This window comes from Phasianus colchicus, chromosome 15 (genome assembly GCF_987193195.1).
Source record: "Phasianus colchicus chromosome 15, bPhaCol1.hap1.1, whole genome shotgun sequence".
Lineage (NCBI taxonomy): Eukaryota > Metazoa > Chordata > Aves > Galliformes > Phasianidae > Phasianus > Phasianus colchicus.
In genome coordinates this window covers 19,428,686-19,441,617 of record NC_143450.1, presented here as the reverse complement: position 1 = coordinate 19,441,617, position 12,932 = coordinate 19,428,686, and positions in this window count along the sequence as shown.

Sequence of the window (12,932 nt, the reverse complement as noted above, 5' to 3'; positions counted from 1 at the left end):
TTTGAACGGGGGGGCCACTGATCAAGCGGCACCCCCGCCGATCTGTCCTGTACCTTTTTTGTTTTTTGAGTTATAACAGGACGGACTTCTAGTGCATCCGTCAAAATTGGAGATTCAAGATCAGATTTAGATTGTTTATTTTCCTGATCAACACAGTCCATTGATTCAGGAGCCTGGTCATCGTTTATTGAAATATTACAGACTTGACCTATTGGAAGATGTAGAATTGGGTTTTTTCCTGTTAATATGCCAAGTTCCTGTTCTAACTTTTCAATATGATCTTTTAAAAGTTCATTTTCGTTCACTAAAGTATTATTCCTTATTTCAGCATTATTTAAAGCATTTAACAGTGGCCATGCCACTGTAGAAGCAGCTAATTGTCTTTCTCTTGTGACTAATGTATCATTGCCTAGTCCCTGAAAGTAATCTGCTAGGCGATATGGGGAAACATTTCCCACAACACGTAGAGGACCCCATTTTTCAATGATAGTTGACAATTCATAATAAGGGGATCCCGCAAATCCTGGCATCTGCCCTGGAATTATTTTATCTAGGGGGGTAGTGTCCTCCCCCTTGAACATTTACAGAAATTCCAAAGAAAGGACATAGTGTAAGTTTTAGTATATTCGGCTTGCCTGCCTGGCTCACCAAGTGTATAATCAATGAAAATTATATAAAGGAATTTTATATAATCAAACAATATTAAGATGTTATAATAATGAAATCAGCAAGAGAGTTAGGCACACCAAGACAAAGAGAATACATAGGATGCTTACACATGTCGTGGGCTCGCTCAGGAAAGACCAGTGGAGAGAATCTTCCAAAGAGAGAGAGAGATCCTACCCACTGGTAGTCAGCTCTTAAATGGGTCTAGGAGAGGTGGAGCCATGCTCCACCCCTTCCTGCAGCAAAGGTGAATTCCCTTCACCTGTGCTCCCAGGGCTGACTCATTGCTCGCCTCAGGTGATAAATCAGAGGTTCAGGCCGTGACTCAGCAGTTCCCATACAGACTCCTTTCACAGGACTCAGTCAAAAAGGATGTCACACTTGTTCCACACACTCAAACTGACTGAGCAGTGGTATCACAGTCACTTAAAACACACAGAAGCATCCAAACCCAAGCATGCACATTCCCTCCTGTGTTACTAGTGCCCACAGCTCACCTTCACACCTCTGGGGATTTCTGGCGTTTTACACTGATGCAGCCTCACTATAGCTCCATGGGTGTCACACAAGGCCTGCAGGACCTCTTTCTCCACAAACCCCATCTGCAGGCACTGGTTCATAAGGCTCACCACCCACCCTCCTGAGCAAAAGCAAGCACTAAGAATGAGAGCAAAGTGCACTGGATTTGACCTGGCCTGGTCCCCAAGCCTCAGTCCTGCCAGACATACCCCGGTGCGTAGACTCATCCCCAACATCTGACTGGACATTGTCATTCTGCAAACGCCCCATCCCAGCAGCAAGGGATCAAAGCATTGGGACAGCTGAAACAAAAATGTCATGAAAGTTTCCTATTAGCACTGATCAAGAACACGTCTACCCCTGAGCAACAGGATGGGAGACAAACAGCAGAAGACAACCAACCTGCAGAACCCGCTCCATTGGGGTTGGTCCAGATGTTTGTATGCTCCCTTCCATGGCCCAGGCCAAGCTCGCTGAGCTGCTCCTCCTTTGTGCAGGGGGAGAGCGGCGCAGATGCTACGTGGTGGCTATGCACAGCATGCCTCTGACTTGATTCTCCTCTCTCCATCTTCCAGTAGCAAGCAGCATTTCAAATCTCTCCTTGCAAAAAATCACCTAGGTAAAAAAGAACTGGCAATCTTGCTTTTAAAGTTTCCTTATTTATACAACTTGATGCTTTAAAGCACAAGCTCACCTAGCAATCACCTACCTTAGACAAGCCCAACCTGCAAGGAAAAGTTATTCTTCTGTGTCTGCAGACTTTGCACACATTTCCAGGTGCAGTAGTCAGCCCAGTTCTCAGCACAGCTTTACCAACCACAGAAACCCAGTTTACGCCCGCCGTGCTTTTCTCTCATCTGAAACGCTGCATTGCTGCAAGAAGCAATGAATAAAATCACAGAATCACAAAACTGGGGTTGCAAGGGAGCTCCAGAGATCACTGAGCCCAAGCCCCCTGCAAAACGGGCTCCCTAGAGTAGGCAGCACAGGAAGGGCGCCCAGGAGGGCCTGGAATATCTCCAGAGAAGGAGAATCCACAGCCTCCCTGGGCAGCCCGTTCCAGCGCTCCGTCATCCTCGCCGTGAAGAAGTTCCTTTGCATTTTGGTGCAGAACTTCCTGTGCTCCAGTTTATGGCCATTTCCCCTTCCTCTGTCACCACAGATCGCTGAAAAGATTGCAGCCGTGTCCTTTTGACTCCCACATCTAAGATATTTATAAGCGTTGTTGGAAATAGCCAAATAGTTTTCCAGGACGATTCTCTGATCTTTGTATCTATCTTTATTCCCAATTGCAATGGCGGGCCTCCTGCAAGCAGGAGAGCGCAGAGAAAACAGTGTTACATCTTTTATCCCCTACTGCCCGACCCTTATCTCTTTCTCCCCGGCTCCTCACTGGCTGAGTACTGCAGGTTCACACTCTTTCGCAACGCTTCACTAATCGTACCAATACCAAGTAAACGCAAATCCTTACCACCCAACCACAAATATCTTAATTGGTCGACTGCCTTCTAACAACTGCTTTCTTAACAAACATCTGGTCGTAACTTTTGGATGTCTGCTTTACAACATAGACATAACCTCTTAACTGCTTCATTACCCCCCAGCATTTGTGCCCTTTGCACTGGGTCATTGTTCAGGTCATCCGTCTGTTCTTGCTTAGAGATAAGCTTGGAAGGAGGACAGAGGGCAGTATCTTGGAGTCTGCCTACGGCATCCTAACGTTCCCACAGAGTGGGACAGTTCTGCTTTGTGTAAAGGCCCCGACTCCTTGAGAGTTTGTTCAGTGGACTTCACTTCTGCTGGCCTAATGAACAACCTTACAGTACGTTTCCCAGGTCAGAATACTATACCCACATTGTTTAGAACATTTAAAGTCTGTTGCAGCTTTGGGAGAAAGAATTGGTCACGTAATTCGGTAACTTTGTCTCTAAAATATGTTACCTATAATGCATATGGTAGTCTTCCTGTCCACGTCAGCTATTTCTAAGGATATGTGACAGCTTCATTCTTTAGATCAATTGCCCTTTGTCAATGTTCAGTGCAGAAACAACACTTTCACTTTCCACAGTATACGGTATTCTTACTTTGCACATCAGCTATTTCTAAGGACGTGCTACAGCTCACTTCTTTAGATCAACTGCCCCTTTCAATATCCAATTCAGAAACACCACTTTCACTTTCCACAGCATTTACCAGAACCACAGAACGGCAGGGGGGCTGAAAAGGACCACAACGATCATCCAGCTCCCCAGAACCCCCACACCCCCTCGCAGCCGCCTACAGCCTCAGATCTCGCTAGATCCCCCCCCGTCGCCTCCCTGCAGCTTCCTGGAGCCCCGCACGGCCCCCCTCCCCGTCCCGGGACCGTTCTCCCGCACACCTCCGGCACAGCTGTCCTCAGCACTCGCTCCCGTCGCGCCGCGGCTTCCCTCTCGGTGCTGCCCGGACAGCTCCGGCTGCCGCCGCGCTGTCCTGCGCGGCGGCCCAGGCGGCAGGAGCGGCGCTCTGCGAGGAGAGCCGCGCCTCCGACAGCCGGCTCCCAACGCTCGCTCCCGCGCACGGCGGCTCGGCCAACGGCAGCCGGTGGAGCTACCGCGGACCAAGGAGACCCCGGGGGCGGGGCGCCGCCGCCGCTGCCCAATCAGAGGCAGGGGGCGGGGCAAGGGAGATGCTGCTCAAGGTGAGCTCCTCCTGCCGCAGCGTGATGACGACAGGTCTGCACGGCCAGCTCCTAGGTCGGGAGCCAGGAATGGACACGGCAGGAGGAGAGAGGCGTTAGGGAGCAGCCGAGGCTTCGAAATGCAGCAAAAAGCCCTGAAAAGTATCACAAAGCCACAGCCAGGAAGCTCGGGATTATCACGAGCAGCATCCAGGATGCTAAACATCATTTGCTACCATACCAGATGGTAGCTGAGCTCTCGCTGCAGACGTCCCAAAGCCAGACAGAACGGGAACAAACCCAGAGCTCTGCTGTGCGCACCCCACAGCCATCGCGTTGCAAGCTGGCGTGCCTTGCTCTTCGTTGCATTCGTCCCAGTCTCTGTGAATGAAGACTCGGAAGGCAGTCAAGGCGTTGATTGAGCACGAGCGTGCTGTTATTACTATGTAAAAGACAGGAGGGCGTGAGAGGTCCAGGGTAAAGATGGGACTCATCCTCTCTTGTCACGGAGAGAGTGGCTCAGAGCTCTCAGTGCTGCTGCCCGGTGCCTGGGGCTGGAGGCCTGATTCTAAGTCCCCCTCCAAGAGGCTCGGCTTCTCCTCAGCGACGCTGACCTGCTCCTGCGTGGAGGTGCTGCTGTCGGGGCACTCGGACTGTGCTTGGGCTGGGCTGCACTGCAAAGGCACTGGGTCACAGTCCAGGCTGGTGACTGTGGTGTCCAGCAGGCTCAGGTCAGCATCTTCAGCACAGCCGGGAGAAATGAGGGCGTGAACTTGGATGAGCTCCTTCTCTCCATCGCTGTTGTTATGTGGAAGGCTGTCATCTGAACCACAGTGACTCGTGCTTCCTAAGAGCCCTCCATCGATGGAAGCACACAGCGCACCATCGCTACTTGCCCCGGCTCTTCTGGGTAGACAAGGGCTCGATTCACCTAGGAAGGATACACAGGGGTTAGTGTCAAACTTTCACAAGCTGAATTATGAAAGTGGCTCTTGATCAGGGGTGATCTGAAGATGCTAGGTATAGGTTGGAACGCTAGGAGGAGATACAAGTCCACTTGTATGGCATGAATTCTATGTCGCTGAAAAGCAAGGCTTTGAAAGCTGGATTCGCACCCTTACCTGCCAGCACCACGACTTCCGTCTCTGAGGGCTCCCTGGGACTGCGCTGCAGTCGGCGTTTGGCCACAGAGGATGGTTTCCGCAGGCTGAAGCAGGAACGCCAACTGCCAGCTGGTGATTCCTTCGTCTTGCTGGGTGGACGTTGTCTGGAGAGAGAAAACAGTGACTGGTGTGAGTTGTGCGTGGTGCGGGGTGAGGGAAGAGCTGCACTGAGCTCTTGCCAACAGTTGCTTGTTCCTGGCACCGCCTGGTTTCTGCTGAAGCACAGCTTAGAAACTCGCTCTCTTTCAAGCAGTTGAGGATGGTTCCACTCCTATAGCTCAGCCCTGAAGTCTTGCTGGCTAAATTCCCCTAAACTGTGTCAAGCAAGATGCAGAGCACGTGAGCAAAGGCTCCGCGGCTGTACAGGACAGCATCTAAGGGATGGCTCTTCTGGAGCCGGCAGGCGTAACTGCTTTCTGAGGAACCGTGCAGCCATAAAGGAAATTCAAAAGCACCTCTGACTCTGACATCAACACCTCGTCGGCCCCATCTCACCGCCAAGTTTAGTTTCTAGTGCCAGCAGGTCTGACCAGCAGCTCTGCTTAGAGGAGAACCGGAACTGGTTTCAGGCATGTGGCCCCGACAGCTGGAAAACCCCAACGTTTCAAGGTAGAGCCAGCTCAGGCCAGGGCAGACGTCAGCATGGCTTTATACATCTCGTGACTGCGTGCCCAGCAAGGAAGGAATGGCAGCCTCGTGTGGCTAAACCGAATATGTTAGTTGAATCTCAGAGTCCAAAGGGAGCAGAGATTCACTGCAACAATTCACTTCAGGCACCGTTACTTTAATTTAGCTTCCACATGTTTTGGCGCAAGAAATAATGGGGGAAAAAAAAAAAAACAACAACGCAACCCACCCAAACAATGATGACGGTTGCTGGAAAACAAAGTCCTCTTTACCTTTCAGATGGAAAGTTGATGATTGTGTGGAATTTCCCCTGTACAGCTGTGGGGCCTTCTGCCACTTCTATGTCCCTGCTCTGTGTCACAACGAAGAGCTGCTGTGGCCTCGCCTCTGAGCCTGTGCCTCCTCCAGGGTGAGCAGCTTTGTGGCAGGAGAAGACACCCACGCAGACTTGGGCCCTGAGAGAGAACCGTGCCCTGTAAGGGAAAGCCACAGGTAAGAGCGAGGATCACAAAGCAGCACCACAGCCATCACAGTTCTGGGGGAGATGCTATAGTTTTCTCAGACCTGCTTATCTGAGCCACTAGAAGAAGAGGAGGTCAGAATAAGCATGTGGTCAGAGGTATGTTTAAGGCAGAGGACAGAGTCATAATTAATAAGAGCAGCTCACTGTATCGAAATGGGCAAAGAAAAACCCTAGAAAGCGGGGGCAGGGAACTCAGAAAGCTTCACTGCCACACTTTCATCAAGCTTCACCTGCATGCAAAACATCGTAACGACAGTGACGTTTTTTTTCTCATTGTAAAGTTTGGACTTGGACATTCTCAGCATCCAGCAACAGGATGCCAGATTCTAATCTAAGCCCAGAAGTCTGCTGTCCCCTCGATAGAAAAAGTGTATTTCAAAGATCTTGGAGAAGGCCTGGATTTGATCAAGGTGTCTGATCAAGATAAAGCTCATGGAGGAAGACACTCACCTGCTCCATCTGCCATGTCTGATCCGGATTTGGAGCAGAAGAGGACATCTGCGTGGTTGATGATGAATTCCACCACAGCCGACTGCGTCTGCAGTTCCATGCAGGCGGCTCTTCCGCTGGCGCAGGCAGAAATTGTCATCTAGAAATTATGCCCGTGCGGTTGGAGAACAGCCCAGGCTCTTGCTCTGCCGTCAGCCACTTACTACAGTGTACAGGAGAAGAGCACATTCGATGGAGAAAAAGGTAGATTGCATTTTTTGCCGGAGAACAGATCCAAGCAGTGTGTTGAAATGGAGAAAGAAGTTGACCTTAAGAGGTTTGGAGCCCACACAATCGCTAAGTTCTTAGCGTGCATGTTTGTCACGGAACAGTTCCCGGCTAGACGAGCCAAGTGTCTTATCAGGTATTCCAGTGTCCTGGAAAATCAGAGAGGCAAATATTCAGCACCAATGAGCACGCGGTGCTGCGGTTCACAGAGCAAAGCCTCAATGCATGTTATTGCTACTGTCACTGAAGATGAAGTAGATCCAACTTGACTAAGTGCCACACTGTGGCACCAAGCCCCAGCACAGCACAGCTGCAGCCACCAGCTGCACCAACTGTGCCCCCGTGCCCAGGAACCGACCCAATAAATTAACCCCGTGTAGCCTTAAACTGCTTCAACATACGCAGGCATCATGTTGCCAGCATGAGACAAGCCTGGAATCACACCACTGCCCTCTGAAGTGCAGCATGGCTGAGCTCAACAGAGTGAGGGCAGCACTGACCTGTAGTGAGGAGCGGGCAGCTGCTGGATGACGTCCTGCATTCTGACCAGCTGCTCCTCATCTGTAGCGGCACCAACAGCCTCCTGGAATAGTGCAGAAAGGGACTGAGACACAAATCAGGCTAGATACCTGCCACAGGGTCGGGAACTATGGGGACAGCGTGCTGTTGGTCTGCGCCGAGACAGATTTTACGCCTTCCAGGAGGCATCTGGGGAACATAGCGGCACGCAGCTGGTGCCATCAAGGCCAAGGAGTCCAAGCAGCGGGCCGGTTTACAGCCTGATTGCGCAGCTCAGCTCCTCAAGCTTCAAGTGCACTTTGCTATCAATCCCACTCCCATTCTATAAATACTTGGGGAATAGAAAAACAAAACAAAAGAAAAAACAAAAAACATGAATTCTCTCAAGCTTTGTGAATATGGAAATAACCGCCTCCTGGGACCACCGAAAATGGCATCCATATGATGCATGATGTGGCAAAGACATACGAGTAAACCCCACGGGGCTAACAGAAAAAGGGCCTCAGAGCTGGGGCACTGCTGCAGCCATCTCCCAAGAGGCCCAGGGAAGAGGTAAAGGAAAGACGTTGCCTTGTGCTTACCGAGAACTTGTCATACAGCTGGTCGGTCAGCAGAGGGTTCGGGAGCTCCCTGAAGTACATTTTGCAGACGGAGCTCACGCTGTGAGTGTCGCGGATGGTTAGCTCAGGAATCTGCTCAGACTCAAATTCTTGGCTGGAGAGAAGGACACAAAAACGGGCGGGGGAGTTGAGAAAGAGGAAAACAAGTCAAAAGCCACACCAAATATAATCAAGCATTGGAAGGGCTTCCCGATTAACAGGAGAAAATGAACACTCAGTCACCAGCACCACACGAGCCATGCTGGATGAGATGTTTCCAAAAGGAGACCTTTTCGTTTTGCTAAGGCATTTCCCGTGACTCTGACAACTGGCTGCCTAGTCTACAATCCTAAGCCAGGAGCCCGGAGCAGCAAGGAGGAGTGTGGGCTGCTCCAAAGGGCTCTGCAAACAGGAGGAAACGGGAATGAGAGCTGGCAGCGGTGACACCGCAGTCCCCCACAGCCTTCCAGTGCTCCGAAGGACAGAAGGAGAACTTCCTGCTCCAGCAAGTCTGCTGAACGCCCCGTGTTCCTATCAAACAGTGACAAGCCTGGCGCACCACTGCTGAGCGCACGCTGCCTGCACAGAGCTGCCCCACGGCGCAGGCCTCTGAGCACCCACAACAGGGCACGCGCCCCTACTGACCGCTGTGTCAGTCGCAGCACTCTTACCGCAGTCTCTGGATGTTGGACGCGACGCCGGACAGCCGGTATATCCCTTGCACTACGCCGTGCTGCTCAATGAACTCGGCGCAGCTCTGGAGGACCTGGGGGACTAAAGAACACGTGCCAGCGGTTACTTGAGCTCCTCATTCAAGTACTGGTTCAGGCTGTGCTCCTGTCAAATCTCATCCACTAAGCCCAGCCAGGCTACTGCTTAGTTCTTCCTTACAGAAGAAAGCTGTCCAAGACGAGGAAACTGGACAGACGTGTTCCTTGCATTCAAGAAGTGTAAGGACCTAGGAATCAGCCTGGAGAAAGTAATTCTGGGGAAGCCGGAGACACTGCAAGTCCCACCACAGCTCCCATGGGAATGAAAGGAGGTGGGAAATCTCATGTCCAGGAGAGCAGGGAAACATATGCAGGACACTCTCCTTGGCCAAAAGGCTTCCCTTCTTTTCAGGCTAGCGTGGGATTGGCTTACAGGCTTTGGTTTAAGCAAATACAAACGTGCTTGTCTCTTAAGAGCATTAGCCTCAGTTTATCTTTCAGCCATCAACTTCCATTACACGTTTCTCCACCGGTACCAACCTGCCCCTTTGCTAGATATGACCTCCCTTTCACCTTTAGATGCCCAACAGAGGAAGATCTCAGGAACGGGCTGTCCCTTACCATCGCGACCAGAGTGGAGAAGATGCTCTCCCAGGTCACAGCCAAACACCCTTTCCTTCTCCACCTCCCGCTCTTTCGGTTTCTTTGGGCGGGCCTTCACCAAGGAACGAAGGAAGGTGACGAGCTTGCCGCGTTTCTTTGGCACTGCACAACAGGAAGAAACCAGTTCATTTCAGGTTTGGCTCAGTTGGACAAGGCCGAGCATAACACATTCTACAGAGCACGTCAAAACGGGAAGAACATTAACAAGTACATAGAAAAACGGATTTTCTCCCATCCCTGCAGGAGGAGCCCAAGGCCAGGTTGGATGGGGCCCTGGGCAGTGGGGTCTAGTCTCACATTAGATGTGGAGGTTGGTTGGCAGCCCAGCCTGAGGCAGGGGGGTTGGAACTTGATGATCCTTGAGCTCCCTTCCATCCCAAGCCATACTAGGAGGATTCTATGATTTCCCCAAGTCCACTCATAAACACGGGAGGATCGGGCCAAATCTCTGCGCGTTCCGATGGAGTTTAATGCACTCCTCTTGCTTGGCTTGCTCAACTTGAGGATTAAGGATCCTCTTGAAAAGTCACGTTCTGATCAAGCATATCACTAGCACAACCAGGCCTCTAGCTGTCCACCAGGGACGCTGGCTGTTCTCAACCTCGTACTGACTCGCAGAAGAACTGCCTTTGCCCTCCTTCATTCTCATTGCCTACAAAACACCAGCCATATGCCCCATGATATGCCTGAAGGATCATCAGCACAGACTATAACACGGGATGGATAAAGGAGGTATTAAACACAGAACACACCCAAAAAGAGACGCCATTTTGCTTCCCTGCACCATCAAATGTAACATCTGTACCTGGCTTTGGCACTGAACTGAGGAGAGACTCCGGAATTTTTCCATTGATGAGCTCCACGCACTCACTTGGGAAAAATCCAACCTGTAACAAGAAAAAAAAGAGAGGTGCAATACCGAAGGCAGCATTTCTCAGGCCTGAACTGTTCAACCAAAAGCCACCTAACATTTTCCTCGGAACGTGCTTGCCTGACGCTCCGTAAGACTATCCAACAAAAAGTGGCCTGCATAAAAGTAATAATTATTCAACATTTGCAGCCAAAAGACCTACAAAACAAATAATTGCTTCTGTAGAAGATGTAGAAGAAGAAAGTTCTTGCTGACTGAGATGCAGCTGCAATAATCCCCAGCTCCGAGCTACCCAGCGTTCTGCAGCCAGCAGCAGCAACAAGCACGCGGAGGGTCTGTTACCCTACCTCAGCTGACAGGCAGTAACTTCCTGAAAGACACTAACTTCACGTTCTGCATGGGTGCAAGCAAAATACTCTGAGACACTGAAACACTGTCTTAGCTGCTGCATTTCCAAAGGTGGGGTTCAGTGGCCGTGACCTGATGCATATTGTGAAGGCTCTTGCTTCTAAGTGAATTGAGGAGACAGTTTCCTACAAAGACCATCTCTGACACCGACACAGGGAAAATGTTTACATCCATGAGCCATCCTGTGCAGGCAGCGCAGCTCTTAGCCGAGATTCCCGACCTGACCGAAGTTGCTCTCTCAAGTCTGAAGCTTGTGCCTACCTGAAAGCCATGCTTGCCTCTCCACCAGGGGGTCAGCTCCTTTGGTGGCATATCAGTAACGCACACGATGTCTCCCACCTGCAAAAGACTGCAACCTCACCAAACATTCTGAAGGTATCTGAGAATATTCCTGATGCGTTCACACCTTATACTCTCCTGTACATGACAACTAGGAACGCCCTTAACTGCTTACCTCAAAGGAGAGTTCATCCGGTGCCTGGGCAACGTATCTCTTAAGAACATGGGCAGCAGCAACAGCTGGAATATTTACAGGAGACTCCTCGTGGATCAGCAGGGGCTTCCCATTGTTCTCAGTCTGAAACAGAGAGCACAGGCCATGGTGAGGAGCTGAGGACAAACGAGGACAATTTCAGAGCAAGGAGCACATCTGCAGAGAAAGATCCTTATCATGAGTGCTTAACAAGAAACTGCAAGTCTAATAACAGCTGTTTCTCTTCCTGGTGTGCAGCAGTATGGCCAGGCAATGTAAAGATGCGTCTCTCTCTACCCAGACTAAGAGGACAAACACCCCAACCGAGAGGACTCCTGGAGTTTTATAAACTTGCCACGCTTGCAGTACTGTCTTGCCAAAGAGGAGCGTAAGAGTCTGCTTGCTTCCTGTAACCTATTGCTTGGAGACCTCAGCCATGGACTGGACACAGGAGCTGGTCCACTGACCCAATCCTTGGCTCACTACAAGTGCCTGCTTCCCTTAACTTACTGAATATGAGAACTTGGTCTTTGGGTGACAAAATCCAAGCAGGATGGGGAAAAAGCTTCTGCATGTTTATAACGCTCGATCTGATTCTGTCGGTACTATAACGTCCACGGCCATCTAGATGCTCGTAGCAAGGACATGAAGCTTTTCAGGCAGCTTTTCAGTGACACCGATAGAGCTGGAAGGATTCTCCCTCTCTTGAAAAGCAGGAGAGCTCATCTGCAGCTCACTCTGCCGGCTCAAGTCAGCAGAACAAAGACCAATCAGAGCTTCATACTCTACCTCCATTTGTGCCAGGTCAGGCCCACAGCTGATCTCGCTGCACGCGATGCCCATCACAGCAGGCACGACAAGCTGGAACTGAAAAGAAACACACTTCTATTTTCTCTGTTCACACACCACGGTATGGAGAGACTTCTTCAGAACTACCCTCAGTTACCCACTGGCATAGGCAGGTGTTCTAGAAACAACCACTTTGTTCAGTCACTTCAAACGAGACAGCCTATTACGCAGCAGTTTACCAAGTCGCTATCCCTCTGCTAGCAGATGGGGACTCCGGCACAAAGCAGCAGATGCGCTTGCTCAGAGCACTCCGACAGCACAGTAGCAGGGCAGTGAGAGGAGTCACTGCTGGGGGTGGATCTGCTCCCTAGCGCCCGGCTCCCACCAGTTCACCTCCAGCGCCGGCCGCAGCCTTCCACACGGATTTCCTCTGCTTGCATCTCTGCTGTGCTCCCCACAGCTGTCGTGCGCACACGCAGCCGAAGCACGCATGCTCATGGTCACGTTGTGCAGCCCTGCACAAACCGGGACTAGGACTCCTTGCCTAAGGGATTGGTTTCCTAAAGACTAGCTGGTCACAGCATCACAGACAGCATCCTTCTGAGGGCTGAGCTGGAGGGAAAGTGGAATAACTCTACACGTGACCAGTGTCCTGTCAAGGCGACGCAGGCTGCAAAACCACATGGGGGGGGACAACGTGTGGCACATACCAGGCAAGAGATCAGAACAAGTTCCTTGAAGCCGCAGCCGTTTCTTGTCACTTTGCTCTGTTCTTCCGCGAGCAAAAGCTGCATCAAAGGAGAAGGCAGAGGGCGGGGAGAGGAGAGAGAAAGAGCTGATCAGTGAGCTTGCACAATTTAACAAAGAAGACAAGGAAAAAGCCCTGAGACAAATGCCACCTCTATGCTTTGGAATGTAGCTACTGAGTGAAAATTATGTCTGATGGTCAAGAGTAAGCAGCATGACACTACCAGCTCCGCCAGCCAGCAGCTTTCAACACCTCACTGTCCACCTGTCTATCTCACAC